At 44.3% G+C, this 27341-nt stretch overlaps 1 long non-coding RNA gene across 1 annotated transcript in view; it reads right to left on the reverse strand.

Moving 5' to 3' along the window:
* Nucleotides 1-908: 908 nt before the first annotated feature.
* The window catches only part of LOC125353495, a 29053-nt gene continuing 2620 nt past the window's right edge, over nt 909-27341 (reverse strand). The window contains exons 3-5 of the long non-coding RNA XR_007211339.1: nt 16863-16950; nt 16233-16312; nt 909-1016 (exon numbers count right to left, since the gene is read on the reverse strand). This is a non-coding gene — a long non-coding RNA (uncharacterized LOC125353495). The remainder of the gene's footprint in view (nt 1017-16232; nt 16313-16862; nt 16951-27341) is intronic.

Consider the following 27341-nt stretch of genomic DNA (forward strand, 5'->3'; position numbering starts at 1 on the left):
CAGAGGCACTGTAGGGCTGTACTGGTGAGGGTCAGATGATACTGTCTTGGTGTAGGGACAGAATGACACACTCCACAGGAATAACTGGGGGCAGTTTATTAGAGAAAGAATAAGATTAAGCAGACCCAAAAGATGTATGACACACCCTGGGACTACAAGACCCAAAGGGCTGTTCCCTCCTTCCTCCCTGGGCTCAATTTCAGCCAAGTAGAGAGAGTAAGGCGATATAGGAGGGGCCTGCTCAGCAGGACAAGTGCGGAACTAGAAGGATGAATTCATCCCTCAGAGGATGATGCCTTGCTTCCTTCCTGCTGTTTGCCTTGCCTCAGGATGAAGAATGGAATTACTACTCTCTCTCTCTCTGTCTGTCTGTCTGTCTCTGTCTCTGTCTCTGTCTCTCTGTCTCTGTCTCTGTCTCTGTCTCTCTGTCTCTGTCTCTCTGTCTCTGTCTCTGTCTCTGTCTCTCTCTGTCTCTCTCTGTCTCTCTGTCTCTCTCTCTCTCTCTCTCTCTCTCTCTCTCTCTCTGGTCTCATGGTAAAGCAATAACATCTGAGAATAAGCCTCACTGGTGTCAAGAAAGGAAGCCCTGAAGTCTTCACTTTGAGCAAGAACATCCTCCATAAATCCAGACAGGCAGAGAGGACTGCATTATAATTCAAGGCCAAAGCTCTAGGAGTCTACACTTCCTTCCCTCCAGGGCTGTTGGAGAGAGGTGCTGGTCAGTAGAGAGCAGGGCTCAGGTTTGCTCCCTCCCAATTTTAAGGAAGAAGAGAGACTTACGGTGATCCCTACAGCTCAGTTTTCTCCTCAGACTATCTATGAATGCCATCAATCCCTTATATCAGAGACCCAACTAAGATGGCATAGAGCTTTACCTCTGTGTCCTTGAACAACTTGTCCCCACAGGACAGAGTCTCCCTTGTTGGTGTAGACTTGCTGAACCCGTGGAAGGGAAGATGAGCATGGATCTCCACTTCTATTCATTGGTTAGCTGTGGAGCCTGGACTTTGTCTTCCCTGCAGGATGACAGGCAGTTCCTCATCTTTCATGGCAATAATAACAGATGACATCTATTGAGATCCACCTGGGGCCAGATACAGAGACATCCACCTCATCCTCAGAACAATTCAAAGAGGTTGGGGTTATTTTCTTTTTATGCTCCTTCTGCAGATGGAAGAGGGAAGGTACAACTCATCCAAGTCCAGTAAGGGGACTTCCACTGCTATGAGAGGGAGCAGAAATGCAAAGACAGGCAGATCTCAAATCCTTCACCCACAATCATGGGGTACTGCCCCCATCTAAGGGAAATTGCATGAGTGAGGGTCAGAATCCCAGTTTGGTCTTAACCTACTTTAAATCTCAGAGCTGTAGACTCCTTCTCTAATAAAACTTGATCTTTTCTCCTAAAAGCTTTAAGAATCTCTTAGTATTCTGTTCTTAAGGTTTTGACAATAATATGTCATGAAGATGTTCTTTTCTAACCTGGTCTGTTGGGTGTTTTAAAAGCTCTTGCACCTGGATAGATGGAAAGTGTGACTTTGGTCAAGAAGCATTGGACTAACCAACTGATACGTTGAATTAAAGCCCTTCTGTACAACTACTTAAAACTCAATGAAAATAAATAAATAAATTTTAAAAAATAATCCTTGCAAAGCCAATGGTGCTGTTAATTCTATGCCTCTCTCCCCTACAAACTATGGTCAAGGTTGTAGGAAAAATGCTTGTCTTCCACAGTTTCACTTTCCACAGCTGATCTGCTGAACAGGAAGGTTTATATGCCTTTCTCATAGTGGGCCATCTCTGAGAAAGCGATGAGAATTCCTAGCAGGAGTCTGTGTACAAATACAGCTTGCCTCTTCAAGACAGCAAAGACTCTGGAAGAGATGCACGTTGGGAGTACACAAGAACTGAAAGGCAGGAAACATCATACCCAGACAACCACTCAGGGGCAAGGACTTTTTCTCCTTGGAAACAATAAACTCATTTAAACCAGAAAGTTCCACAGACACATACAAAGGTGAAGCATAGAAGATGGGAGGCTGTTGAAAGCCAAGAGTTGGAACAAAATAAATCACAAAGCTGTGTTGAGCAGCTGCCTCTAGGAGATAATCTACTGCAGTAAATACTCCATCTGTATTCAAGTCCACACCTCTAACCCATTATTCCATGACCTGGAACCTGCCTGCACACTGCTCCCTCTACCCATGGAGTACATGAATTGAAGTCATCTACCCTCTGTGGCCTAGGGGCTAAAAGAACCGGTGACTGATGGGATGTACTAGAGCAAGTACTCTTTACGTTCTTGTCTTGATTTTCTCGCTCTATGGTAGGCATGGGAATGGGATCTTCAGCCTAGAACTATAGAAAAGATGATATGGAGTAAAGATAGATACAGGAAATCTGTAGAGATGTCATTCCTTTTCATCCCTTTTTGTTGTTAGAACAAATAATATATGAATCTCCAGTATAGTGCCTAATACCTAAGGTTCGCACCTTTTCCTTTAGGAGATCTGACCCTTCTCCAAACCTGATTTGGGGACGAGTGAAGCCCTCCCAACATAACAAACCCAAAAGGTGTCCTTGGGACAGCTGATGAGGGACATGCATGCCAAGACATGGAGAAGAGAGTGGGCTGGAGAGACTGGCCAGCACCTACCCCTGGGGAGTCATAGGAACAGAAATAGGAAGGCCAGATGGGCTGGTATTTACAGTAACTCTTCAGTCCTTGACCACATTGTCTTGTCTGTGGTGCATTTATTTTGGGGACAAGCACTGAAGTCACTGCTGCCCAAAAGTGCTCCAGGCAGGCCGGCCTGCCTCTGCTTTCCCACGGGAGCCCTGGGGTGAGGGAAGGAGGCCCACAGGCAGGCCTGGGGGTGCCCAAGTCTGGCAAGCCAACCACAGTCCCCACCCAGGCTCTGCCTGAGAAGAGACAGGGCTCCCCCTGAGGCTCTAAGAGGTGCCCCAGCAAGAAGCTCCAGAAGGAGGCAAGGGAGGGGCTGCCTGTGCCACCCACCCATTCCCTCCCTCACTTTCCTTTCCCTCAAGGGCGACTTCATCTGCTTTCCCAGCTCTGAGGGCTCCGCTCTCTTCATTTCCAATAACTCAGCAGTGAAAAAGGGAAGTGGAGGCTTTGAAGCCTCCCCATGGCCTTGGAGAACAAACTCGTCTCCCAGGTCTGGGCTCTGGACTGAGCAGGCATCTATGGGTGGTACCCAGTACTGAACACCAGGCAATCCTAAAGTGCCTTTGTTACTCCCCCCTTAGAGAAAGGCACAGGTGGTCTGTGCAGGTGGCCTTGTTCTCTGTCTACAGCAAGGACCTGATTTCTTCAAGCGTGTTCTTTTGGAGGGATTGACCTGTCCAGAGGCCCCCTGTACCTCTCATTTTCATACCCTGGTCTACTGCTAAAAGGGGCACTCCCTGCCTGGTCTACCTGAACCAAAGCAACCCAAGCACAGTACCAGCTCCGCCACATTTTCACAGTGCAACTGTAGTTCCTCAGCTGCAAAATGGGCAAGCTGAATAGGGCCCTGGCTTACAACTTTTTTTTTAATTTTTAAAGAAAACTCTCAAACCCCCTCCACCCCAACCCCAGGGCCTCCTCTATAGCATAGGACTTTTCTGGAGGCAAGTGGTGGCCTGTAAGCAACTCCATGGAAACTTTAGGTGGAGCTACCACAGACAGTTGTGCAAGTCTGGCACTGTGCAATCTTAGAAGGTGCAATTTGCATTGCAGACTATAGAGATGACTTGCCCTAGAGTTGTTCAAGGCATAATCAGAAATGGTAGCCCCACTCCTCAAGCTTCCTAAGGCAGAATTTCTAAATAGAGTGGACCATCAGAGAGCTGACACTCAAAGAGCTGACACTCTTCTGTCAGGTTAGCAGTTAGCCAGTACTTCACTAATTCTTACAAAGATGTGAACTAGTAAGGGCTTAACTGATAGACATTCTTCTTTTTTATTTAATTTTTATTGCAGTGGTGATGTACAGAGGGATTATAGTTACATAAGTCAGGGAATGAGTATCTTTCTTTTTGAACAATGTTACCCCCTCCATATCCCAGACTGCCCAAGTGGTAAAGTTCATTTCCAACATAGTGTCTAGTATCACTGTTGAATTGGTTCACCTTTTGTCTCATCGTTTCTGATTCTCCTTCCCTTCCCCAAATCCGATGAGCTTATATACAAGACAAAGGGTACAGAAATCAAAACAGTGACATCCGGGGATAACCCAAGGGGGGGGGTGGGGAAGAAATAACTGAAAACCATCCAATAGAAAAAACAACAGCCTCTTGTTTCCATTCTGGAAAGCAGTAGAGAGATTACTCAAAAGACTAAACATAGAGATTCCCTAAGACCCAGCAATCCAACTCCTGGGTATGTACCCAAATGACCACAAACCAGCCTGCACTATAGCCACCAGCACAACCATGTTCATTGCAGTATTATTTACTATAGCTAAGATATGGAATCAACCCAGGTGCCCCATGGTGTATGAATCAAGAAAATGTAGCATATATACACAATGGAATTCTGTGCTTCCATCAGAAAGAATGGCATTGCCCAATTTGTAAGGCAAATGGAAAGACCTGGGGAAAAAAATTATATTAAGCAAAGTAAGTCAGACCCAAAGAAATAGGCTGCATGGTTTCCCTCATTTGTAATAACTAGAATATATCTATGATATTATTAGACATATTCTTAGAATATGCCGAGGATATGTCTTAGGATATTCTAAGAATATAGCTCCACAATAGCTCAATAGCTATGTGTATATGATCATATAAAATGATGCTTATCAAAATGATGGACATTCTCTATAACATCTGTAATATTCACTGGGCAAAAAGCTTTTCAGAGCCTAAGTTTAAAGGACCACATTGAAGAATTCTGTGCACTATGACAAGGTGAGAGATTAAAGTACAAGAGTCTTCCTTGTGACTGCTAATTCATTCCAGAATAGCAAATTCCCTCATTGCCTGGTAACACTGCTTTCTTGAGACCAGAAATTGTGCCTCTTGAGCGTTTGACTTCCTGGACCAAGGACAGGAAAAGACCTCAGACTGAGCCCCTACCTCCCACCTTCTTCGGCCAGAAATTATGTTAGCAATATGACAAGTACTGTCTCATTTATTCTCAAATTCCCCTTCTGGATTGTTATTGTCACCTTTTAGAATGGGTAATTGAGGCTGGGAGCCAATAAGCATATTTCCAGAAGTGACAAAATAGTAAGGAGGCAATCTCATGATTCAAGCCCACGTCTGTGCATGTCCAAAGCCTGTCCTTGCTTCCCTCAGACAAAATCCCACCCATGTTCTGGACCCCAGAATCCTCTGAGGAGTTCCTTTGCTGTGTGTACTCCAACCTGAACCCTGGATTTCCAGGTTGAGAACGGGTATTTCAATTTAACCCCTGCCTTCTGAGTTCTGATGCATAACCTAGTTTGGAGATGAATGTTTTGGAGGGCCAATTAATATTTGCTACTCACACTTTTGTCCATGCATTCTCCTTTGCCTGTGAGAATACCATCTCTCTTACAGCTTGGAATAACCAAATTCTAACTCAACTTTCTGCAGTAAGATTTCTGGAACCACTGGCCCAAGATGTGCTCTCTCCTGTATATCTAACAATATTTCCTTGTGCCTCTTGATTGTATTGACTCTGGCATGCCTTAGACAGGTGTCCACATGCCTTACCTTTCCTAGACTTGAAACTCCACCTGGACAAAACCCAAGCCTGGCACATTATTCTCCATTTTACTCCCACCATCATGAAGGACACAAACCCTTGGACAGAACCCTGGATCTGGTTCAAATAGGCATTTACTAGATTGAATTAAATTCCATAGAATGATCTAGATGCTTCGTTAGAAATCTGTAGATCCCTCAAAATCCTCAGTTCATTCAAGTTTCCTTGACTTTCATCACACAAATCTCTGGACCAGAAATAATCAATAGTCTCTTTCTTTGTCTCTTTCTATCTGTGTGACCCCCCTCTCCCCCCCCCTCTCTTAATATATTCACCAGGTGACTTTCTCTTGATACTTTAACCATCCTTTGCAATATTATCTTTACCCTAGGCAGCATTTACTCTGCCTGCCTCTGTGAGGCCTCTGCCAGGATAGGATCCAATCTAGATGTCATATATTTTCTTGTGAGCCTTCCCCAACTGTGCTTCATGATTCCAGGGAACAACAGGGCCCATTCACTGTGTATTCACAGACCCTCAGCAGATACTAGTGATTTACTAGTGGAGGAACAAATGAAGAAGTGGATGGAAAATCACTAGGTTCTTGAGCAGGTGACATTTTATAAGATGGGGCCATCTTGCTCCCTAGACCCAGTTATTTCTAACAGAAAGCAGATGCTTACTACCACTGGACAGGTTCCAGCGACTTTTGCTGAAGCCATCTGGTAGTTCTGAATGGGAAAAGTGTCTCTCAGATCAGCTGGTCTGGAATCACCTCTGCCTGTTGACTAATACCTAGCACAAGGCCAAGGGCATGGTAGTTGGTCCAAGTTTTCTTCTCCTTTCTTTGCTTCCCTACTCTCACAAGCTACCTCTCAGAGAAATTTCCAAAACATCAGACCCCTCTCAAAGTTACTCATATGACAGACATAGCATGGGCTGGCATGTAGCTCTGCCTCTCACTCTCCCCTGTCAAGTGCAACAGGCATCAGAAAGTGACGCCCACCAATGGCCTGGCAGTTTCATCAGCACATGCAGATCTAAGTTTTGCCCATAATTAGTAACAAATGCAGCAATAACTCAAAACTTGCTTTTCTAGTGTTTTCTGAATGTCTTTAACCACAGAATTATTAGATTTGTGGTGTGTGTGTGTGTGTGTGTGTGTGTGTGTGTGTGTGTGTGTACAATTTAGCAAATGAGACTACCCCTATAAATTGAAGCCAGGCCTGTTTTGCATGAGTTATCAAATGCTACTATATTCTTAATCGTGTTTACTGTTATTTAGGCAGTCTCTTTAGCTCTCTAGTTATGGGATTCCAATGTTCCCTGGTTATTTTGCAAGCCAGAAGATACTGGCTTAGAGTATGGGTTGACTCTCCACCAGTGTCATAAGCCATGATCTCTAGAAAGTTATTTGTAGGAAAGATACTCAGGAGAAAGAAAGATGTAGAAGAAAGTAGCAGACAAGTAAAACAAAAATCTCTGTTCCGTTTTCAAGGACTCAATCAAACATGCCATCCCATACCTATAATTAAGCTCTGATATACATCATAATTTTGAAACTGGCACAATTTTGCATCTCATTAAAGTAAATGGCATGAGGAGGGCTGTGTAATGCATGTAGACCTTTCCTCCTCCCATGTATAAACCAGGCCAAGTTTTTATGGTGTCTTGGAGCTTTTACATCATCAGTGGGTCCCAGAGTGGCCCTGGGCTCCTGGAGTAACCCAGCCCCAACATGCAGAGGCTCACATTCGCTTAGGCAATGCCACACCCAGTAGCCTACTGCCAGACTCACAGAGCCATATCCTTCCAGTGCCATCTCAGGCTGAGTGAGGAGAATTAAAATCAATACCCTTAAGTGGGGTGGGCAGAAGACCCAAGAAGTTGCTGAAAACATAACTTCCATTTATATCTTCACTACTAAGTAGACATTTACTTGGGCAGCAAAAGATGGCTCACCAAAGAGCCATAGACAAACCAGCTCCCCTCTCGTAGCCTTACAAGTCCAGAAACTCAATTTACTTGTCTCTTTATTAATATTTATCCATTTGGTTTTTCTGGAACTTTCTTTCTGTAGTTTAAAAAATAATCATAATCACATTAAGGTAGAGACACAAAAGAGGAGCAACTCTTAAAATACATAAAACAGTGCTGTCTCTAAACTGTGCAGCACTTCAGGAAAACTCCAAGATGTAGCAATGGAAAATCTATAAAACAGTTATTAGGATAGTGCCCTGGTCAGCTGAGCATGTGCCACCAGCAAGTCCCTTTCAAAAGGGTGGGTAGTCATTAGCAATGGAGCTCCTAAAACTTTGGGAGACGATACTGTTGAGCACCTACACAGCCAGGCAAGGGGACTGGGCTTATCAACATAAGTGAGGCCCACTCAGAGTTGTACAGAACACATACTATAGTTAGACAGGAGCCAGAAAGGCTGGATATAAGACAGCTATTTTGGAGAATGAGTACTGCTCAGCAAAGGAGAGGTTAAGTGGTAGCATCATTACTGGAGGGCCTCAGAGGAGATGGAGACCAGCCTACCTATTATGTAGCGCATTTCTAGGGTATCAGGATGCCCAGGTCAGGAAGGACCATCCCACACAGGTGAGACATAGCTTGTCTAGCTAAGACATACAACTCCTTCTGCAGGAAAACACAGTTTTTAAGACAGAGTGAACAAAGCCTACTACATACACTTTGCTGCCCTCTGTCTTTTCCACTGGATAGCTTTACCTTGGATCTTCTTCCCTGTCAGCCCATGAGCAGTGTCTTCATTTGTGTTCGTGTGTGTGTGTGTGTGTGTGTGTGTGTGTGTGTGTGTGCCAGCCCTGGGGGGCCTGAACTCAGAGCCTAGGCACTGTCCCTGAGCTTTTGTGCTTAAGGCTAGCACTCTACTACTTGAGCCACAGTTCCACTTTCAGCTTTTTCGTGATTAATTCAAGATAAGAGTCTCCAATGGAGCCTTTAAGTCACTTACTCTGGATGTTTTTTTGTTTGTTTGTTTGTTTGGCCAGTCCTGGGGCTTGGACTCAGGGCCTGAGCACTGTCCCTGGCTTCTTTTTGCTCAAGGCTAGCACTCTGCCACTTGAGCCACAGCGCCACTTCTGGCCATTTTCTGTATATGTGGTGCTGGGGAATTGAACCCAGGGCCTCATGTATATGAGGCAGGCACTCTTGCCACTAGGCCATATCCCCAGCCCGCTCTGGATGTTTTTAAAGCAGATAATGTTAATAATAAATTTAACAAGGCTATTTCAAAGACATTTTTTCTAGAATTTCTTATAAATGTGCTTCAAAGATCTGTAAGTCGTGCAACTATTATATGATGTATAAATTGTCTAGATGGCTTCTGTTAACAGTGCTGCCTCTAACTGAACAAAAAATTCTTGGGTATGGAGTCCTTGACCAAATAAAATGAAGACATTTTGTGGCCTTCAAAAAAAAAAAAAAAGATAAGAGTCTCATAGACTTTCTTACCCATACTGGCTTCAAACCATGAGCCTTAGAACTCAGATTAAAGGCCTGAGCCACCAATGCCTGGCTAGTGTCTACATTTTTATCAATGGCTGCAATGACAGGCAACAGTAAATGAATTGCTCTCTAAGCTTACCCAGTTCCCAATTGTGTACTTTGAGGTGTTGCTAGTGATCTGTCATTGCAAACTTTAATTCCATAAGCAGTCCTCAGGTATTTGTCACCTGAAGTATGTATTTATTTTATTGTTTGTGTGCCAGTACTGGACCTTGAATTCAAGGCCTTACACTTTTGCTTGGCTTTTTCCATTCAAAGCTGGCACTCTACCACTTGAGCCACACTCCACTTCCAGATTTTTGCTGCTTATTTGGACATGGAGCCCCATAGATTTGTCTTCCTGGGCTGGCTTTGAGCCATGATCCCCAGATCTCAGCCTCCTGAATAACTAGTATTACAGGCATGCGCCACCAATATTTGGCTTGAAGTATGTCTTTAGGTCACATGTCTAGTAGAATGTTGGTGCTGCAATTCATTGTCTTCCTAGGACTTGTGCCTTCATGGAACATTCCAAAGAACAATGACAAAACATTGGCACATGATGGCATTGAAACCTGGCTGCTACTATATATGGCTCTCTGGCTATCCATGGCCCCTTCTCACAGAAACCTCAGCAGCCTATTAATTCACACAGTCAAGAAGCTATCTTTTCAAGTGAAACACAGATCTCAAGCACAGCCTGAATACTTGAGCTTGAAATAGCAAAGCCCAAAGTGAGGACCTCTCTAGTCTAAGGTCCAACTTGCACTTTCCCATTACTTTAAGTAGCATCTGTCTCTTCCTTTGCCTGGTTCTTACCTAGAACACTCATTCTTTTCCCTCTCAGGATTTCACCTTGGATTTGACCACCAGCTACCTCATCAGTACAGAGTGTTCCAGAATCCATGCAAGATCTATACCTACAGAGCTTTATCTATATCCATAGAGATGATCTGTATCTCTGGAACTTCATTCTTTGTAGTTTCTCTCTTGGTTGACTATTGTCTTGGAAAGAACAAAAGGCCTGTGCTCTGCTGAAGGTATCAGTAATTTAGGATACATCAAGACTGATAAAAAAATAAATCAATAGTGGAATGTCTGCCTAGCATGTGTGAGGTGCTAGGGTTTGAATCACCAGCAATACACACATTTGTGCATGCGTGTGTGCACGCACACACATACACACACACAAATGAAGTTGGAGCTGAGGAGAGACAAATAGTCCTGTACAAACTGGAGAAAGTTTGAGATTGTAAAAGCATGAAAGAAAATGGAGGGGAAAGAAGGGGAAAAGGAATAAAAGGGCCCTCAAGATGGACGTTGTGTTGCTAGAGAACAGAACACTGAGGCTTCTTCACATCCTGGGATCCTAGGACATTCTGTACAAAGTTATTTAACATGGGCTGTCCTATAAATGCCATCTTGTACCTTCACCACCAAAACATCACTAAAGTCTACCACACTGTGGATGATTGGGGGAAATGGGTTACTATTTCGGTGTATATATGTATAACAGAGCTTTATCAAAGATGAAACTCACCATGTGTGACTTTATATGATACAGATTAGAAATCACATTTTTAGAAATGGAACTCTAAGCCCAATGACCACAGAAATAGAAGCCTCTGAGGATTCCCAAGTCTTAGCAAGGACTAACATCGATCTTGATAGCCAGACACTGGAGATTTCAACTCCTTTATAGCTTTTCTCATATCTGCCACTTTTCTTTGTAGAGTTTACTAATATTTCAGCATGCAGTTAATTCTTCAGGGAGACACGTGGGCTTCTCCCTCAACCAACTTAGGTCTCTGTTCCAAAATCTCCTAGCTCGTTTCTTATCTACAGTTATGTCTCCTATATCATCATCTCTACCCCCTAACCCTGATTTATTCCCCATTAAAGGTACTTTCATTACCTAGCATTGTATATTTCTTTGTTGCTTATCTCCTCTCTAGACTCTAAGTCCTGCATTACAGAAACTGTCTCTACTTGACTAGCTTCTTTGTTTATATCACTTAGAACTATGCCTGGCACACAGTAGGTGCTGGATAAATATTTGTGCAATTTACTGAGTCAGCAAGACTGCAAAAGAAAATGCTAAAAACATTTATAGACATAGTACACAACTCAGCAGGTTACAATTTTAAGTGTCATGACGTAGCCGAGAAAACAACTCTTTTATAAGGAACAGGGTGAAATTGAAGTCTGTGGGTTTTAAATGGTAGAAAGCAGTCTTACTCCTCATGTTTCACAGACTTGGGTATATAGAAGGATTTTAAGAATTACACATCTTCCGGCAGTGAAGAGGGAGTGTGTGAGTGCTGGTTCAGATATCTATGAGCATCTATGAGTAATTCATTGGCTCTTCTGCTCCTGTCTTGTGTCAGCCCAGAAAACTTCCCCTGTAACAGCAATAATATCAGCTGTGCTCTGACTTTGTTTTTGTTTTCTCAACTGCAGATTGGGGAGACACACTAGGACACTGAGCATATCTTAAGACTTGTCTGCCTTTCCACCATCAAATTAGGACTCCTACTTACCCTGACCAACTCATTGACTTCCCATTGGATATTCACACAACCATCGCCAAAAAATGGGATTACACTATTAACTAGACATTAGTCATTCATTCTCCTTCATACAAAAGAGCAAAAAAAAGGACAAATCCAGCTTTTGGAGGTCATGCCAAAGGGTAGAGAAAGTTCTTGGAAATTCAAGTGGTAGAATCTCTGGAAATAACCCAGGACCACTCAAATGGACCCTAGCAACTATTCCATAGAAGTATAGAGTGTAGATGAACTATCTAAACTACTCAGAACTTCTCTCTCCTAGGCTTCCTTGAAGCCATGAACATGAATAACATAAATATAAAACATCATCATAGAAGTCACCCCCCACAGACGATCGTCATGAAATCCGGTGGTCTTCCTTGATACTGTGCATCCGTTTTAACATGCTGGCATTGTTCATACTGCTTTGATACATGTCTGTTAAAAAACCAATTAACATGCTCATTTTAACTGGCTGCGGGGGATGGGGGGCAGAATTAAACATGGTGTCATGCCAATTTATGGACTGGCCTACAAATCCCTTCTGAAAATAAGAAAATAAAAGTCAGGCAAATGACTTCCTGGTATTCTTACATCAAAATGAAAGTGGTTGGCTTTTCCTTTTCTTCTTCTTTCTATTCACCTAAAATTCCCCTGACCTATTATGTTCTGTGAAATGCAAATGCATGAGTGATAGCAACCATAGAAGGAGAAGAGTGAAAAGAAGTAAATGGATAGAGAGCACATAGGAGATGCATTGTACCACTTATCAGGGGACAAGGGTGATGCTTCATTGTCTATATTAAGAAGGACTAGAATTAAATCCGTCAAACATTCATTCATCTATTCTCTCAGAATATCCAGCACTTGGCATTGTAGCAAATGTGTATCTATGCACATTCCTATGCTGCCTTTTGTACTGGTGGAATTGAAATGAACAAAACAGCCTGTTTGTGTGGCTCATCAGTAGAGCAACCAGCCTAATGAAGTAGACAATTTGAAGCAAAACAAACATACTTGGGGTAACAGGTTTGAAGCAAGCAAGAGAGCCAAGAAGCAAGCAAGAGAGCCAAGAGAAAGGAGGAATACAGAGATAAAGCCCTGACCTATTCATTGTCTTCCCATTGGATATTCACACACAATCGCCAAAAAGTGGGACTGCACTAATATACCATGATGGTCTGCATTGTGATTGGAGTTTAATCTACCAGGAATACCATTTTAGCTGTGTACCAGTGGCTCAATACTTGTAATCCTAGCTACAGGAGTCTGGGATTTGAGGATCTCAGTTTGAAGCCAGCCCAGGCAGGAAAGTCTGTGAAATTCTTATCCCCAATTAATTAGCAAAAAAGTATCCAGAAATGGATCTGTGGCTCAAGTAGTAAAGCACTAGCCTTGAGCACAAAAGCTCAGGAACAGAGCTCAGGCCCCAGGACTGGTACAAACAAATAAACAAACAAACAAGAGTACCATCTTAAATACACATGATGAAATTTTACCTAAACATGATGATTATCCAAGTCTATAATGCTGGCAGTCTTTTTCCAGTTCTTTAGTAGCAAAAATCTTCCTCCTATGCTGAAAGTAAACGTAGTGACACCTTTTGCTTTAAAAAAATGCTTTTCTTGAAATTCATATAACTGGAATCAAATATTATGATCTTTTATTTGCCTTATTGAACTCAACATGGCATTTTTCAAATTCATTCAGGCTCTGGCAAGTATCATTTACTTTTTGTTGCTGTGTAGTATTCTTTTGTATAAATATATCACAATTTGATTGCCCATTTTCCTAAGGGATGAATAATTGGGTTGCCTCCAGACTTTGAGGATTATAAAACAGCTTCATGAACATTCCTGTTTGACTCTTGTAGTGGACACATGTACTCATTCTCTGTCATAGGGTAAGCAGATGTTTAACTTCATAGGAAACTGCCAAATTGTTTTCTAAGGCAGTTATATCATGTTCCTATCTGCTTTGAAAATGACCACACTTTTAACTAAATACAACTGCTATTCACATTTCCTATGGCCGCCCCTCCTGTGCATAGTTTATTTGTAGACATTGAAGGATGACAGGGTACCATGAGAGAACGTAGGATTTGGAAAGAACTTCAGATAAACCTCAAAACCCAATCCCCTCACTTATTAGTGTATAGACTTCAAGCAAGATATTATTGTTAACCACACCAGGTCCCAGCCTTGCCTTATAAAAAGAACTCTGTGCTCTCTCCTAGCTCTCTGTCAGCTTCTTGGGAGAGAGGGGATTGGAGGGAGGTGATGCAGGTGAAGATACCAAGCTTGAGTTCAGTAACAGGGGAGGTACACTGTAAAACAATCCTTCTCCTCCTCCTCCCCATCCTCCTCCTTTTTCTTCTCCTCCTCCTCTTTCTCCTCCTCTTCTTCTTCTCTCTGTGCTCCTTCCTCTTTTCTCCCCTCTCTGTTATCTCTGTATTCCTCCTTTCTCTTGGCTCTCTTGCTTGCTTGCTCCTCCCCACTCCCCAGGGGTTGGGGAGAACGACTCTGTAGGACAGAAGTTCATGAGGATGAGGGAGGAGGAGGAGGAGCCTTCCTCCTTCAGCAGGAGAGGAAAACTCTATTTACAGTAGGCCCAGATGGAACTGATTTACTCAGAGCCTTCTTATTCCTGAGTGTGATATTTGTCCACATCATAAAACCACAGGCTACAATGTGTCTGACATTATACCAAGTGATATAACCCCTCCTAATGATATTATAATAAATCCCAAATGAGGCTGCCATCACTGGGCAGTCATTTCAAAGTGTTCCTGAAATAGTTTCTCCAGAACAAGGGATCTGCATGCCAAATGCAGATGCTCACATGAGGCCCGAGGAGTCGACGCAGGCATCAGCATCTACACAACTGTGGCTTCATTCTTGGCTGGAAACGTTTTCCTTTTTCTTTCTTTTTTTCTATTAATCCATTGACTTTTATGAAAATCAAAATGTTCCTCCACATATATATATATGTATATGTGAGGGATGAAATTGGACATTTTCTAAGTGCAATAAAATGTCCCCCAGGGTTCGTTTTTATTATTCTTCTTTAAATCAGCAGTTTCTGAGCCTCTTCATTAGTTCAGGCCAGTGACCTCTCATGCTGGCTTCACCTCCCTCGGTGCTGGGAGAGAGCTGACCACACTTCCTGCCATGCTGGTGGCAGAGGCTGGTGTTTTTCTGCTAGTGTGTATAGGTACGTTTCCGAGATGCCACGTGATCTACTTCCCCAAGCCAGAGCAACTTGCTGACTCAGATACCAGTGAATTTCTTCTAGGACAGATGTGTAGCTCTCTCTGCCCTGAAAGGCAGGGACCACAGAAAATCATGTGTTTCTCTTCATCCAGCTGGATTGTGGTCTTGGAATAAGCAGGACTCCGGAGCAAAAAAGGAGGATCCATTTGTCTTCACTTGTCCCATCACCAACACCTCACCACTTCCTTCCCCCGGCACGGCCACCACCACAGTCAGAGTCACTGTACCACTGCTGCTCCTCTCATGTGTCCTTGTTCATCCTCAAGCCCACGTAATTATCCTCTGGCCATCCAAACGCAGTGAACCATCTATCATTTTGATCTTCTCCGAAGATCTCTGTCCTCTCCTTTCCCCGTCATCCTATATGGTTTAATACCCAGTCCATCTGTTCCCCTCATTTTTGAGGAGTTTTGTTTCGTGTTTTTGTGTTTCTTTTACTATTACAAAGTCAAACTAATTGTGCCTAAAACTGTGAGAGGTTAAAACAACAACAACAAAAAGAAAACCCTCATTTAGGATGAAATATACAGAAATGGCAGCTGACCAGAAAAAAAGAAAAGCAGAGATGCCCTAATAAAAGTATCAGTCCATGTGGGTCCAGCCACACCTGAATTTCCAGTTATTTAAGCCAAAACATTGCCTGTCCTGCTTCAACAGGGTTAAATTAGGTTTCTTTCAGTTTAAGAAAAATAATTCTGACCAAAATCACTATCTCTGCCTGTACATTGTTACTCATTTCTACCCCAAAGATCCTCAAGTTTGGTACCCCCAGTACAAGCATCAGTAGTAAGCCAGAGTCTGGGGTCAAGAGCCTCCTACCCAAGTGATCCCAAGATGAGCTATAGGAAGCCACATTCCTTCAGGGAGAGCAGGTTCTTTAGGACAAGGAGCAGGTTCTCTAGGACATGAAGTTCAAGGCTAGAAGAAGGAAGACAAGACCTGATTGACAACAAAAAAGCTAAAGATTCTAGAAATTTCTTCCACTACAGTAAAAGTCCCTTTATGGACCAGCATTTTTGGTGGAAGAGATGGGGATGACTTCAGAAGATGTAAATAAAGGGCCACACTGATCAAGATGCATTGTCCTCGTGAACAGATAGGTTGAACTGAAAACCCTTTGTACAACTTAAAAATAATTTTTAAAATATAAATTTAAAATGCAAATCAAAATAGAAGGCATCTCCTTTACCCAATATTATGACCTACCTGGTATCAATAGTGTCATTGGCTTTTTGCCTGGTACTTCATTCTAGGAGATACAAAGAGGACCACTGTTTTGCAAAAGTCTGGAAATGCAGAAGGACAAATTCAACAAATAAATATGTATCAAAGGGTCATTTATCTTAAGATTTATAATTTAGAGAGGAGACATATAAGAAGTCAGGCTATAGTAGAAACACATAGAAGAATACATGTTCTTATTGAGTGACCTGGGACACAGGGAAAGTGACATTTGTCACAATCACATCAATCAACATACTCTCCAAAGTCACTGCACAATCCTCTTCACTGCTCCCTACCACTAAGTGAGGACAGCCATGGGACAAGAGCTAGTGAGAACAGCAAGTCCTTTCCCACACAAGTAACGCTTTGCCGGTAACTTGTGTTCTCTTCCTTAAACTCAATGCACATCTGCTATGCTTTTGTTAAAGACTTTGTTTGGCCCGTATCAAACCCCAACCGAAGCCAGCTTAAGCCTAAGAAAGCCTGTGACAAAAGGACATGGGGTTCCCACAGAACCCGATATACAGGTTACACCCAGACCTCAGAACTGACTGGACCCAGGAAGTCCTAGACACATCTGCCTCAAAATGTTGTGGGCTTCAAACAACCTACAGTGTGGTGCCCATTCCTGTGGATGAAGCATCTGGGTCAGAATCCGAGTAAAGGGACCCCTTAGCTGGGCACTCAGCCAGTGCTGGAGCTGTTAGGAAATAAGAATGTGTGTATTTATTGAGGAAAATAAAAATGTGCATGCGACGTCACATAGAGACAATTTATGAGATTTTATGGACGTGTCACCAGAAGGCCCAGTCGGTCAGTGCCAAGGTCAGGTCTGTGAATACCTCCAAGCCCAGGCAATAAGGCTCCCTAGAGGAGTCAGTGCATGGTACATGCTTGTGGAGGGGAGCATGGGACCACATGGGCCACGGGCTGTCCCTAAGGGCTGTGTAGAACCAAGAACATGGGATTGGGTGAAAATAAATATGCACACACTTGTAGGTACGCAGAGTTGCTGCATGTGTGTGAGCACAAGGAGAACGTATGACTTGGGTCCCCCTGAGTGGGAGGAAAGGCTGAGCCATGAATCAAAGGTACACCCACTCCTCATGCTCCTTTCCCAGGATGGCAGAGTCCTCACTGTTCACAGCCAGGGTTGGCCAGCACCAACTGCTAAGGCCAAAGGCCTTAGGGATATACAGAAACAGATTCTCAGTGGAGTTTCCTCTGAGAGGAACAGTTGAGAACCGATGGTGTCTGGCTAAGAGATGGGGGAATGGGGTCCTGACCCATTCACCTCTTCTCGTGGACTTAAGCCTCCCCATGGCTGTCACGGCCTCTCTGTTCCTGGTCTCTGGGACTCCTGGGTATTCTGTGACCCCCTCCTGAACCCTTGTTGCGTCTCTGGGACTGTGGCTTTGTGTTCTCAGCTTTCAGCTGCCCTGCTGGCACAAGGCCCAAAACAGACCCATGTGCCTCTCAAGCTTTCTGGCTTTTAGACCAACTCTTAATCTTCTGAGGGCACGCTTCTGGGTAAGAAGGTTAAAGAGAGTATGCAGAAGGTGTGTTATTAAAAGAAAGAGAAGGATATAGAGAAGAAAAGGAGGAAGAGTATGGAAAGGAAGAATAAGAAAAGGGAGGGAGGAAGGGAGGGATGGAGGGAGGAAGGGAGGGGAAAGATGAGGAAGGAGGGAGGGAGGGAGGGAGAGAGGGAGGGAAGGAGGGAGGGAGGGAGGGAGGAGAAAGGAGGGAGGGTGGGAGGATAAAGAAGAAAGAAAGGAGGAAGGAAAGGAAGGAGGGAGGGAGAGAGGGAGGAGGGAGGGAGGGAGGGAGAGAGGGAGGGAGGGAGGGAGGGAGGGAGGGGGAGGGAGGGAGGGAGGGAGGGAGGGAGGGAGGGAGGGAGGGAGGGAGGGAGGGAGGGAGGGAGGGAGGGAGGAGAGGAAAGAGGAAAGAGGAAAGAGGAAAGAGGAAAGAAGGTTGGCTTTCTTCATAATGCCCAGAATCTCCCAGAGTCCACCTTTATACAAGTGGCTTTAGACTAGGAATAAGCACAGCCCCACAGACCACAGGGGATGCAGCATGCCCACTTCCTCCTTCCCTTTCATGCTCCTGCAGCTGTGAGGGGATCATACATTTTACAAGATTCCTTGGGTTGCTTGGAACACACCAGCATCACATGCATTTTCTTGAGCATGTGAGGTTGGTCACTTTTCTCCGTGAAGGGGAAGGGCCTTGGGCAAATGTGACCTCTGAAATAAATCAATCCCTCCAATGTACTGCTTCTAGTCAGGCAGGATGGCTGGCCCAGCTTATTGGCATCTGAGGTTAGGGGTTAGGACTGTATAAATACCCAACATGAGCTGCGACGTTGACTGGATGCTTTCCAACAGGAATGCAGTTTTCTCCCAAACCCTAAGAGGTAAGGAAGTACAGCTTTTACATAGTTGATCTTGAGAGTTCTCACAAAGCTGTGGCCCTTGGTCAAGGACATACGGGAATCAGAGCCTCTGCCTCTTGAGCGCCTGGCCCAACTGCTTCTCTCCAATTTTTAAAGCACTCACTGCTTGGCTTTTATCCCCTACCCAGAATGATTCTGCAGATCACAAAACAGATCTGCCCCCACCATGGTACAGGCTAGCACAGGTTAGCATGGAAGAGGAAAACCCAGAAGGAAGGAAGGAAGTGTCCAGACAGCCATGTTTCTAACTTCTGATTTCCAGAGCTAGCTATAGGTCCATGAGGTCCAGACAGGAATTGCAAAAGCCTATGTTTCTGCAACCTAAGCCTTCTGGAGTTGACTATCCCTATAATCCATACCACTCTTACCTCAGAATATGTCTAGTTGGTCAGAGAACACTTGCCAAGGAATCGATTTCATGCCCTAAACTCCCAACTCCAGCCAGAATAGTCCTCTACTGTAGTGAAACATGGATTTATACCTGTTTCAATTCAGGCTTAATTGTCCGATGAACTGGTCAGGGTGGGGATCTGTTCACCTCTGCACCATCCCCAGGGACTGACACCCAGTCTATCATACAGTGGACATTCAATATGTGGGCCCAGTGACCCGTGGTGCCTGCCAATGGCCCACAAAATCACAACATTCATCTGACTTGTTTAGAGTTTGTGAAGGGATGGTGGGAACCAGGGCTGAATCTGCTTCTGTTGCAGAGGGTCCAGGCCATAATCACTTGAACAACTAGGAGAGAAGGAAATTGAATGGATAGAGCTCAGTTGTGGATGTTACTGACCTCTGACCTTTTCTCAAATCCTTTGCAGGCCATGGCTGGAGTTTGCAAAGCTGGAACCCACTGGGAACAGGGTTACTGCATGCTCGGTTTGTATCAGACTGTTCTGTGTGTGACCACTATCTGACAATTCACCTTTCTTTCTCCAGTGTCTGCTACAGTGGTCAAGAAATCACCATGTACGCTGGTCCAAGGGATTCCCAAAATTACTGAGCAGTTGCTATGGAGTTCTTAAAGCATAGTCCCAAGTATCATTGATAATCACCCCATCAAAAGCTAGACTCTGAGCAAGACACTAATGGCTCACATCTGTAATCCTAGCTACTCAGAAGGCTGAGATCTAGTAGACTGGGGTTCAAAGCCAGCCCAGGCAGAAAAGTCTTCAAGATTGCATCACCTAAATAACCAGGAAACAAGCTAGGATGGAGGCCTGGCTCAGGTGGTAGAATACCAGTGGCCCAATCAAAAAGATCAAGTTTGGAGCCCTGAGTTCAAAACCCAGAACCACCAATAAAAGAAGTTAAAAAAAAGGTAGCGTCTACCCTCTCCCTTGAATTATGTCAGGTTTTTCACACCTTAATAGCCCTACATCAAAGTGGATCTGTGAAAAATTCCAGGCCCTTAAAACATGGGCGAATTCCAGGGAAGAATGAACAAAGGGGTGACATTGGAAAGAAGCATTATAGTCATAATCTAACTTGTGCAACTGCAACCCCTTCACATAACTACTTAATGATATCAATAAAATATTTAAAACCTTTTTTAAAATGGCAAATCCCACCTTTCATCTCTTCGGGTGCCATCTCTTAGAATTCAGTCACCATGGCACAAGGAGGTGCAAGGTGTAAGCGAGCCGAGGAAGAGAACCAAGAGTCCACTGGCCCGACATGCAGGGAAGCACGGAGGATGTACATCCTCAACCCCCTGTGCACAAGCTGGCGGGAGCTGTGTGCAACAGTGTCTGTCTCCAAACTTGCTGGCATTACAGACTGGAGAACAAAGTAAATGATGGTTTGGTTTCAGTTACCTGCTGATGGGTCTCTTCATATGAAGAGAATCAGAACATGGGCCCCAGAAGAAGATACTGATAGTACGTGCAGCCTTTGTAGTCTCAGGATGAGTAGAGGAGTTAGTGCCAGGTCTCTCTCCTGACCAAAAAAAAACACTGTGAGCTCTCAGTGTGCACTCAGAATCAAGCAAGTTGACTTTAGGTCAAGAATATTCACACTCATGCTAATCTATACAACTTCCTTTCAGTAGAAAAATGTGCTAGGGATTCTCTATCAGCCCAGAGACCACAAAAGCGGCTCACCCAAAAGTGTTCACCCTGAGATTAGCAGCAGAAAATCTAGTGGCAAGATGAGTCACTCTGAAATGGTGACATGGTAATGGCATGAACTGTTCTGGTCATCTTCTTTCTGCTCTGTGGTGACTGAGTCATTTCACCTCTGAACCCAAGTTGTAGTTCCTGTGCATGACAGGTGTGGATACTGACATCTTTCCAGGGAAATTCATATCTCCCCTCTGAAGCTATATGCTCATCTATTTCTCAGAGAGGAAAGCTCCTGAGCAGGGAGTTGGAAAGAGTTCAGCACTGGGGCAAAAAAAAAGGAAGTGAGAAGGGAGTGGGGGTGAGAATGAACAGAGGAGGGACCATGAGGCAAGAAGCTGGAAAAACATGTGCCTCACATACTCCATCTCTCCTGGGTACCACTCGTTCATTTGCTCACTCCGCCCTAGGTCTTTTCTTCCAGCCACATTTCAGACCCTAGGCCGGGAGTAGAGCAAGGAACAGTATGACCATGGCCTCCATCTCTGTCTTCCCGGATGGTCTCTGCAACCAGCAAGGGGAAAAGATGAAACCGTAAGACAAGGCAATCGTAGTCTTGTGTGTTGCACAAACGGAAATGGAGGGTGGGGAGCCTCTGCTGGCAGGGGGAGAGGAGGGACCTAGCCCAAAGAAGGGATCAGAGAAGGGCTCCCCAAGGAAATGACATAAAAGCTAAAAACCAGAAGGATGAATGAGGATTAGTCATCCTGCCTTCTTCCTCTCTTTCTTTTTAAAAAAAAAATGTTGTAATTCACCCATTGGGCTTAGGTAAAGGAGTCTTTGGCTTCCTACCCTAGGAGGCATCTGCACACAGCAGCGCGGCCTCTGTGTGGCTTGATTCTGATGGCCTCTAAGCCCCCTCAGAGGAACGTCAGCTCGACAACGACATGAGAGCTTGCAAGTGCCACCTCGAGCCCTGTAGTATTGATCACCAGCCTTACCGAGGGAACATTTGCCTTTCTTCCCCTTCCAAATAATTAAAGTATAATATTTTATGGCCTGATAAAATTTACTGGGACCCTTGGCACGTAATTATAGTGCTCCTTTAAAGGAGACCCCATAAAAGATGCATGATTAGAATGTTAAGGATCTGGATAGAATTGCAAGCATGTGACAAAATAATTTACAAGTGATAAACTGTCCAAGGGGGGAAAAATTCCAATAACCCCTGATGAAGGCTAACAATTAAAATAATAAATCCCCTCAAGAGCAAGGGTAAACCTTTTTTCTTGGTCACAGACTTATACTTCATGAGCTCAGGAAAGGGAAGAAGCCTTCTGTCAAAGTCATATCCCATGCTCCTGGGTCTCTGCTCTTCCTTTATGTATTTATTTTTGCACTTGGGCACTTAATTGTTTTAGTGGTTTATGTATCCCTATGTTTTTAGTCTTTTTTTTTATCCATTTCACCATTCTCTTCCTCTTTTTAGTTGTCAATCCACCTGTTTCATCTATGTATCCATTCATTAATTCATCTGTCTAGCTGTTCACTAGCTCCTTTATTTCTCCACTTCTTTATCCATTCCCTCTCACTTGCTTGCTTATGCTAAGCAACTTATTCACTATGGTTTAAGGCAGCACTATTCTGTCAAACTATGATTTGAGCCAGAAAGGTAATTTTAAGAACCTATTGCTTCTTCAATCCATGCACTTTAACCTTCTTAGTCCATTTTCTGTTTCTGGAATGTATCAAGAACATTCAGCCCACAATTCTAAGGGTTGAGATGTTTGCTGGTGGGATTCTTCAAGAGGCTCCCCTTAACAGGATAGGACACTTCATGCAAGACAGAATGTCTTACTCTGAGTCTCTTCCTCTTCCTACAAAGTCAGAGTCCCAGCTGAGCCCTGGTGGCTCACACCTGTAATTCTAACTACTCAGGAGGCTGAGATGTGAGGTTCACATTTCAAAGCCAACCCAGGCAGTCAGTCCATGAGACTCTTATCTCCAATTGAGTGGTGCTGTGGCTCAAAGTGGTAGAGTACTAGCCTTGAGCAAAAGAGCTCAGGAACAGCACTGAGGCCCCAAGTTCAAGCCCCATGACTGATAAAGATAGATAGGTCATAGTCTCATTGGAGAGCTCCACCTATGGCTTCATTTAAACTTAATTAATTACATCCTAAAGATCATACATCTAAATGTCATACTCGTATGAAAGGCCCCACCCTTTGAATACCTCTCACAATGGGTATTAAAGGTCAATGTGAGTTTTAGTAGAGACCTGGGAACCAGAGCAAGCTATAGGAATATGGCTTTTCTGTTTTACACTTGAGGAAGCCAACACTCAGAAAGAAGTACTCAGACATACTTGAACTAAGTCAAGGGAGCATCCTGGAACACCGTGGAAAGTGCTCAGGATAAGCCTGAGGCAAGTGTATCAACCCAAAGGACAGCACTCAAAGGAGACACACGGGACCCGCCTGGAAGTGGGGAAGGAGACATCTGGTGGAGAAGGGCTTGGGTCTGTCACTCCCTGAATACCTCTCATGGCCATGTTGTCCCAGAGCTCTGAGTCTACACAGAAACAGGGTATGAAAGGATGCATTTTGGAGAATCACAGAAAGTCTGTGCTGATGGTTACTAGACTTTTGCACCCAAATGCCCCATCTCCTATCCATTCATAACTCTGACAGCTAGAGCTCGTTATCCACTTCACTACATAGATCCCAGGCCTGAAGAGTATCATGGCTATGGTGATGGCGATGATGATGATGGTACTGATGATGACAGCAATGGTAATAATGGTGGCAGTGACTGACAGTGACAGCCCAGTGCTCATACTGCAGAACATTTAAATCACATGCTCTACAGCTTTAAGTATCCTTACTTTAGAAAGGAGGAAAACGAGGCATTTTCTTAAAGCTATCTCCACACTTAAAGGGTGCTACTTACATAGCCCCTCCCCCCATCATAAACCTTGACCTGGAAGCTGGCGTGGCCAGAGAAGACAGAGGTTTGGGGATGGGCTGTGATATGGAGAAGCCCTGGATGGCTGTTTCCAAGAAGCACAAAGTCCAGTGAAGGTCGAAAGTCCTGATGAGTCCTAGGTGCTATGCCAAGCACTCATAATAGTAAGACAAGAGAGGGGGATCAAGAAAGCTTAACAAAGATGGAGACTGGCTGGTGCCGGTGGCTCACACCTATAATCCTAGTTACACAGGAGGCTGAGATCTGAGGATCATGATTCAAAGTCAACCTGGCTGGAAAGTCTATGAGACTCTTATCTCTAACTAACCACCAAAATAGCCAGAAGTAGAGGTATCGTTCAAGTGGTAGCGCTCCAACCTTGAGTCAGAGAAGCTTATGGATAGTGTCTAGGCCCTGAGTTCAAGCCTCCAGTATCTGTGTCAAAGAAAAAAAAAAAATGGTGCTGGGGATATAGCCTAGCGGCAAGAGTGCCAGCCTCGGATACACGAGGCCCTAGGTTCGATTCCCCAGCACCACATATACAGAAAACGGCCAGAAGCGGCGCTGTGGCTCAAGTGGCAGAGTGCTAGCCTTGAGCGGGAAGAAGCCAGGGACAGTGCTCAGGCCCTGAGTCCAAGGCCCAGGACTGGCAAAAAAAAAAAAAAAAAAATGGTGACCATCAAGAGCTTTCTCTAATCACTCCCAAACGGAAGTGCTGTCTCTCCCTCCTAAACTACCTTATTCTGGTCCTTGGAGCACAGGCTCTGGCTAGGGCCCCATTTGGCCAGTCTCCTCTCCCTCCTCTCTGCCTCCTTCCCACCTCCAGAGAGAGCACAGTCTTCACTCTGTGATTCCCCCATAGGCATTGGGCAACTTCACACATACTCAACATCATGATGGATCAACGGAGAAACACAATCGCTTGGGTTTCTGAGAATGTACATATTTGTTTAAACCCCCTGGCTTTCTTGAGTACAGACAAAACACCTCTGGCTTACCACCTCCCAGAGATGTGCTGTGTAGAGGTTCAAAGGCCTTGGCTGTCAGCAGTAATATCAATCATACAGGCTTCCCAGTGGCCTCTGTTTAGGAACAGAAGTGGGAAATGGCAGAGATGTAGAGACAGGGAGACAGAGCTGGAGTCAGAGTTAGGGGGAGACAGAAAGATAAAAAGGAAAGGGAGAGAAGAAAGAGACAACATGAAGAAAGGATGAAGAGGGATGAAAAAATAGGCTGAACAACAACAAGAAGAAGAGTCCAGTCAGGAATAAAGAGCCAGAAAAGTGAAGAAGAGAGAAGACCAAAAAAAATCCAGAAACAAACCAAGAAAAACAGATATCAAAATACAATGAAGACAAATAATGTGTGAGAGAGAGACAGAGAGATGGAAACAGAGAGACAGAGATTGAGATCGAAAAGGAGAAAGAGACGGGGGAAAAGAATGAGAGAGACAAAAAGAGATAGAGTCATAAATAGAGAGAAACAAAGAAACAGACAGAAAGAGTGAGATAGAGAGAGACAAGGCGCTGGGGAGTTCAGCATTTTCTGCCTCACTGTGAGGGCCCCTCTGGAGCTGGTTTCAGAAGGAAGTGGTTCCATCTATAACTTTGCTTCCTCTAAAGTTAGAAATGGTCCTGTGGGCCAGAGTACATGATTCCATGTGCAGGCAATCTTCCTAGATTATCGGAGCTCCCATCAGCTCCATTAGGCCTAATGCAACCTGCTCTTAGGCAGTGTTCTTTGTCTCTATGGAAAGTACTCTCAGGAGCTGCTGGTCAGCCCCTGCTGCCCAGTGCAGCAAAACACTTGGGTAGAACCTTCCAGAGTGCTTTCACCTCCTGAAAATCCTTGGTGAAGGCCACTGGGCATCTTGGGGCCAGATGCACAGCACTTACATACATTCGTATGACAAGGGTTTGGGGGCATGGATGGTGAGTCCTGTCTACATGAGATGTAGCCTGGTAGGTAAAGCTCTGGGCAAGAAATCTCAAACTTGTTACCCACTCCCGGTCACGCAGAGAATGAACAGGTGACTGGGTCCAAATAGCATTCAAGGCAGCCCATAGCCTCCTTCCTACCACCAAAACCCTTTCATTCTGCCTGGACCATTGTTGTAGCTTGTCCACCTTTTTCTTTGCACAAATTTAGCACAGCTGCATTCAGAGAGTAAATTCCAGCTCACATTTTGCATTTTGAATTGGGGTTTAAATTCAGAGCTTTGTGCTTGCTAGGCAGGTGCTCTCCCACTTGAACCAGACCTCCAGGTTTTTTCAGATACAGTCTTGTACTATTTTGCTCTGATTGACCTCACACCATAATCCTCCAAACCTTTACCTCCCACATAACTAGGACTAGACGCATGAGCCACTGTGCTCAGCCCTGTTCCTATAAGACATTTGCCACTGCCGTTGCTGAGGATCAGACCAGTATACCACCATTGGATTTCCCAAATCCCTATAAATGGGCCTTCAAAGATTACCCAAGGTTTCTACTGTTCAATGTTCAGAGATTTTCTCGGGATAAGTATCAGGGTGGAATGATAGAATATCATGTTATCCTAAAAGCTTTGTTAAAACTTTCAGTGGTCATAAGAAGTGTCTGCATGCACGATCTCCAATCCAGTTTCATCAGAGCTAGGCATTTATAACGTTTCCCTTTTCATGTTAGAAGGGTAGTGTCGTTCATTTAATGCCCTTGATCAGAACTAACAGGAAGGGGGCTGGTGATATAGCCTAGTGGCAAGAGTGCCTGCCTCATATACATGAGGCCCTGGGTTCGATTCCCCAGCACCACATATACAGAAAATGGCCAGAAGTGGCGCTGTGGCTCAAGTGGCAGAGTGCTAGCCTTGAGTAAAAAGAAGCCAGGGACAGTGCTCAGGCCCTGAGTCCAAGCCCCAGGACTGGCAAAAAAAAAAAAAAAAAAAAAAAAGAAAGAAAGAACTAACAGGAAGGAACCTCTTTAAAAGAATTTAAAACAATTAAACTTCACATTTAAGTTTCTGTTTCCAGATGTGTCAGGCTCATCCTGGTCTCCTGCCTCTGTGTGCATGTGTGCATGCACATCTGGATTATGGTCACTACTCCTAAACCAGGAGGATGGTGTAGATCATTAGATCCTTACTGTGGAGCCAGGCAGCCATATTCTCTCCAGCCAGTCACCACTGATCCATGACAGGGTCAGACAAGAGGGTTAATGATATTAATACACGTTGTGCCTCAGGCACTGTGGTAAGCACTTTATATACATATTTCACTAATCCTTACAAGGATTGGGAAGCCCACATGAGAATTTCCATTTTACCATTGGGGCTGAAAGAATGAATGTAATTGTCCTCCCTGACCCCATCGCCCAGCCCTGCAGGGATGCAAATCTAGATCTCTGGGTCTAGAAAACCATGATGTAACCACTGCATTAATGTCTGGATGGAAGAAAAAAAAAAAACACGATTAGAGGATTGATTAGCAGGGCATTGTCGTTCCCCTAAAGAAGCTCTGGCTGGATGAGTATGAAATCCTTCAGTAAAGAAACACATGGTCAGAAAGCTACGGGAATACTGGTCAGAAACAGACACTGTCGGGCTGAAGAAGGCTCCCTAAAGGTGGTAATGCC

Source organism: Perognathus longimembris, chromosome 6 (genome assembly GCF_023159225.1).
Source record: "Perognathus longimembris pacificus isolate PPM17 chromosome 6, ASM2315922v1, whole genome shotgun sequence".
Classification (NCBI taxonomy): Eukaryota; Metazoa; Chordata; class Mammalia; order Rodentia; family Heteromyidae; genus Perognathus; species Perognathus longimembris.